Genomic DNA, 6,000 nt, shown 5'->3' with positions numbered 1-6,000 from the left:
GGCTAAAGATTGACTGGTCTGGGCGATGAACACCGGGACATTGTCGGACCCCAGTGTTATGGGCAGGCCAAATCATCACACTATTTCTGAGACTAATTTCTTTGCTACTACCAGAGCTGTCTCCTGATTGGTGGGGAAGGCTTCAGTCTGTCCTAAACAATGAACACAAGCAAGTACTTGAATCGGAAGGTTCCCGGGCTGACTTCAGGGAAATCCAACTCCCAATGTTACCCTGGTGCCTATCCATGCAGATGTGACGCCAGGCTGATACCTGTTTGGCCATTTGTTGCAGCCCCTAACCCACCCAGTAGATTCCTCTTTGCCTCCAAGCTTGTTACATAGTTCAATTTCTCCTGAAGTGTAGGTAGGGGTGTCCATTAGCACCCTGGGCGGCAGGGCCGGCAGAATGTCAATTGGCCCCACTGGTTTTCGGGCAGCCTCCTTTGCTGTCTGATCTGTGAAGGAGTTGCCCTGTGCTACCTCAGAGCCCGAGTTCTGGCGCCCTGGGCAATGAATGATTGCTACCTTTTTTGGCAGCCAGATAGCTTTAAGGAGGGCTAAAATTTCCTCCTTGTTTTTAATTTCTTTTCCTCCTGAAGTCAGGAGGCCTTGTTCCTTATATGTGGCCCCGTGTATATGGTCAGTGGCAAAGGCATACCTGCTGTCTGTATAAATGTTCACAGTCTTTTCCTTTTCCACTGCAAAGCCTGGGTCACTGCTATTAGCTCAGCCCATTGTGCTGAGTTTCCATGGCTCAGAGCCTGTGACTAAATAACAGTCTCATTAGTCACTAGAGCCACCCCAGCATACCTGCTTCCTTCTGTGACGAAGTTGCTTCCATCTGTGATGGGCTGCTTGGGGTCATCATCTGGTAGCAGGGTGACCAGGTTGAGAGCAGCAGTTTTCAGGAACTGAATGTGAGGCTGAATGTCATAAGTAGGACTTTAGTCATTTTCTTAGTCTGGGTGATATTAACTTCATCCTGGTTATTGAAGATGCACTCAACTAGCTCAATCAAATTCTTGTCCTTAAACCTTCCTATCCTCTGTTACTTCTTTTTCCTAATATCTGGGGCTAAATGACTGACAAAAGCAAGGTTTTCTTATTTGGGTCCTCCGGGTCAAGAGGTGTGTATAAACAGTAAGACTCTAAGAGTCATTCTAGAAATGCCGCTGGCGATTGATCCTTGGCCTGGATTACTTTGCTACCTTAGAAAGGTTAGTAGGTTTTCTGGCAGCAGACCGGAGGCCCTGGAGCAAAAATTGGCGATACCGATCGAGAGCCTCCTTACCTTGTTCAGTGTTGGGGTCCCAAGGCGGTCGGGTGTACAGGACGACATGGTGGACGTGGGTAGGATTAGTGGCGGGCTGCCCATTAGGGTCATGCACAGTCTTGGCAGCTTCTCGGAGAATCCGTTCTCATTCCTCCGAGGCAAAAAGGACCTGGAGAAGCTGTGGACAGTCATCCCAGGTGGGCTGATGGGTAAAGAAAATAGTCTCTAAGGAGAGATTAGTCCCTGTGGTTTCTCTGAGAAAGAAAGATTTTGATGTTTCCAGTTATACAGATCTTTCCTGTTATCCGAAATTTTAATTTCAATATTAAGTCCATATATTCACTCAAATCATAGAGCCCTTTGTTTCTGAATAGTCAAGTCCATTCTTGATATTCATGACATACAATCATTTATAATAACTGAAATTATGATTGCTCACAGGTAAAGAAAAATCTTTTACAATCTCTTATTAGGAACTGACCAATAATCCAAACTCTAGTTTTGTCTCAGAACTTTAATGTTAAAGTTCATTTTAAAACCTTATGATAAATACATTTAATTTTAGCCAACTTGACCATATAAAACAAGATTTTCTCTCTCTTCCTTTACAACTTCATATACTCACCTATGTTTTTGACCTTTATTTTCCTCTTTTCTGCCTCAAATGACCTTTAAATAACCTGAAATTATTTTAGGATAAAATTATTCTCCTTTTTCTTAAAAACACATCCTTTATATCTCAAAACACATTTTATTTTCCTTGCAACTTTGCATACAGAATTTTTTCTTCACTTGCATTATTCCATAGATAATATTCCACGCTTGAAAGGCTGTTTGCAGGTAAAGTGACCCCTCTGATGGCCACTCTATTCCAAATGTGGGCCAATCTAACTGGCAGAACCTCTGAAGCTTGAATGGAGTGACACTAGGTCTGTAGGCTTGGGCTCGTTGCCTGAAACCCTTAAAATGGTTAAGGAGGCACTGAAGGGGAGAAGGACGATTTGAGGAAGAAGCCTGACTCATGTTAGTAAAAACAGGCAAGGAAAGAGAAAATCCCCACAAAAGCCAAATAAGCCAGTGCTAGGATCAGCCGCTGACCCAGAGTCTAGTCGGACGGGGCCATGGAGGCCAGACCTAAGGAAAACAGTACATTCGACCAGTCCGGACAGACAGACACAATACAGAACACAAAACACTAGTTGTCGGGAGCCATGTTGAGAAATGATGGGAGCCATTATGAGGCACTGAAGAAGTCAGGTAGCTGATAGCCATGAAGCAGCTGCTGAGACTGCTTAAACAATGGTTCTAGGAAGCAAGGTGTGGAGCTAAACCTTACTGACCCTGGAGGGGAGGTTTGCCTCCTAAAGAAATCCTTTTAAGATAATAGAATGTTTTACAGCCCAGAAGAAAAGGATGTTTGTACCCTGAGGGAAGGATGTATAGGAACTTATGTAAATGCCAGCATTCCTATGGTATTGTACTCTGCGCTTTGCTATTGTGTTCAAAAAGGTATATAAAGGCTATGCTAAATAAACTCGAGGCTGCAGCAGTGACTGTATGCCCTCCCTAAGCGCTTTCCTGTCTTCTTTTTTTTTTTTCCTTTGGCTTCACCCCCCTCTTTCAGGTACCGATCGACTTTAGCCAGCTGGCTCCGGCAACTAGCGTACCCAAAAACCTGCGGTTAAATCTGACGTCTCAGATCTTGACCGAACTAGGGAAGTATTGCTGCGTCCAGCCTTCCACTAGTTCCCCTTAGGGCCCACCAACCTACAAATACCCAGAAATCTGAGTACCTGTAGTGCAGTCTGACTCACCGGTGAAGCTGCTCCAGATGGCTTGTGCCCAATTGTTACAGAAGTGAACCTTTTGTCCACCTGCCCTCCTGGGCAAGTCCACCTGGCATCCAGGACTGAGGAATGTCTCCACCGGCCATCCCCTGGATGGGGCAGGTCCCCACCCAAGGTGGCCGGGGTCAAGGGTCTTAGGAGATCTCCTCCTCTGGAGAGATCTCGCTGGAGCCTCCAAATGTTGTGGTGCGATCAAATCTAAGACCCACAGAGCCAATTGAGATGAATTGTGAGCCTTTATTAGCCTGCCCGTGACTGACTCTCTACCACTCAGGGTTAAAGGAGATCAGTTCTGAGCTTCCAGGGGAGGTAGCTTATAAAGCCTAAAACCACATCAAACAAGCAAGTAGGTTTACAGAAGCAGAAGTTGGCTATTAGCATATCTTTGCACAGGATATCTCTTAGAACTACACCCTGGTTAACATTAAACAAGCAAACAGATTACAGAAGCAGAAGTTGGCCATTTGAAAATTCCCCCCCACCCCCTTAATGTTTATAAGCTGCCTCTTTTGGGAGCTCGGGGCTGATTCTATGACACTGTGTGGTGGAGAGTCAGCTGTCAGCCGGCTAATAAAAGCTCATAATTCATCTCAATTGGCTCCGTGGGTCTTAGAATTGATTACGCCACAACATTTGGAGGCCCCAGCGAGATCTCTCCAGAGGGGGAGTTCTCCTAAGACCTGCAACCCTGGCCACCTTGGGCGAGGACCTGCCCCAACAGGGGATGGCCGGTGAGAGACGTTCCTCAGCCCTGGACACCAGGCGGACTCACCCAGGAGGGAAGGTGGACAAAAAAGTTCAATTCTGTAACAACTGGGCACAAGCCATCTGGAACTTCACTGGTGAGTAAGACTGCACTTGGTTTTGTCTGGCAGTGGGCCCTAAAGGGAACTACTGGAAGGCTAGACGCAGCAATACTTCCCTAGTTCGGTCAAGGTCTAAGACGTCAGACTTGCCTTGATTTGGCCTGCCCATAATATTGGGGTCCGACAATGGTCCAGCATTTATTGGCAAGATCAGCCAATCTCTAGCAAAGGTGTTAGGGATCAATTGGAAATTGCATTGCATTTATAGGCCTCAGAGTTCAGGGCAAGTAGAAAGAATGAATCAAACCTTGAAAGAAACCTTAACTAAATACAAGCTGGAAACTGGCGAAAACTGGGTAAGCCTCCTTCCCTTCGCCCTATTAAGGGCACAGTGCACCCCCTACTGTAAGGGAATCACACCCTATAAAATCATGTTTGGAAGACCCCCTCCATTTCTCCCCAAGTTAGGGGAAGATAGACTTACAGAAATCCATAACGTCTCCCTTCTTAAGTCCTTACAGGCTCTCCACCTGGTGAGGCAAAAGACCCACCAGTTAGTTTCTGCAACCAGAGCCCCGGCTCAGCCCCTAGTCCAGCCACACAACTACTCTCCGGGCAACTGGATATGGGTGAAGAAAATACAACCTGCCTCACTTGAGCCTCGCTGGGACAGACCTTTTCCTGTCATCTTGGCCACCCCCATCTCTGTTAAGGTAGCAGGACGTTGCCACTGGATTCACCACACTAGGACTAAGGGGGCCCATCCTCCTCAGGCATCAAAACAATGGACCCTGTGCATTAAAGATAAGACTATTACAGGTCCGGTCTGGGCCCCCTTAATTCTATCTGTCCTCTTCCACTCCTCTGATTGTAACCCCAGTAACCCCCATCAGCCTGTGCCAGTTAACTGGGAGCTTACTAGGTCAGAAACCAGTGTCTCCATTTCCATCATAAATGCTACAGAACAACCAACATATCACCTAGACTTATGTGACATCCTTGGGCAGTATTAGAACCACCCATACAAGGGACAGTTCTCCCCAAAGGGAAGACCGAACACTGTAGAAGGGGGGCACATTCGGCAGTATGGGAGCAGGGGCCCACTTCTCACTACCCTGATAGCTACTCCTTTCCATTACTACATAGTAGCCCCCCAAGGGACTTGGTAATACCGGACTCACTCCTTCTATCAATACTGGCTACTGGTCACAGGGTACCGGAGGATTTCGTATATTAGTCCATGTTGTTCTACAAGTATATTTTTACTCAAGAGAGGGGGGGAGAGGGGGTAATAAATATTTTCTGTATATAGATCACCGAGCTAAGAGAGCAGCCCCTATCTTAGTCCCCTTGCTAGTAGCTATAGGCATTGCAGGTTCCGCTGCAGTAGGGATCACAGCTCTAGCCACTGGAGATTCCAACTACCTGACACTCAGTGAACAAGTAGACAAAGATTTACAGGATCTTGAAACTTCAATATCTCATTTAGCAACTTCTGTAAACTCATTAGTTGAAGTTGTCTTACAGAATAGGAGAGGATTAGACCTACTGTTCCTAAAGCAAGGATGTCTTTGTACGGCTTTAGGTGAAAGCTGTTGTTTTTATGCTAATCATTCAGGCATTATTAGAGATAGCCTAGCTTTAGTCGGACAATGGCTTAGTGACAGAGAAGAACAAAGCTGGAGGACAGGATCTTGGTATGAGAACATGTTTAACTGGTTCCCATGGTTAACTACTTTGCTTTCCTCTATTGCAGGACCCCTAATATTCGCATTTCTAGGGACCTTGTATAATTAGTTGGTTAACTATGTATGTCAAAAAAAGGGTTCAGGCAGTGAAACTCATGGTTCTCAGAACTCATTACCCACCACTCCGGGTTGACGAATCAATGACTTGAATTCCCCTAAAAACCAGTGGGGAATGTTAAAGATGGAAAATTTTCAAGTGAGTAAACTTCTGCTTCTGTAATCTGCTTGCTTGTTCGATGTGGTTCTAGGCTTTATAAGTTGCCTCTTTTGGGAGCTAGGGGCTGATTCTCTACCCTGCATGGTGGAGAGTCAGTCGTCAGCTGGCT

Source organism: Rousettus aegyptiacus, unplaced genomic scaffold, assembly GCF_014176215.1.
Source record: "Rousettus aegyptiacus isolate mRouAeg1 unplaced genomic scaffold, mRouAeg1.p scaffold_m13_p_16, whole genome shotgun sequence".
Lineage (NCBI taxonomy): Eukaryota > Metazoa > Chordata > Mammalia > Chiroptera > Pteropodidae > Rousettus > Rousettus aegyptiacus.
The sequence above is the reverse complement of the archived record's forward strand: the minus strand, read 5'-3'. Positions refer to the sequence as shown.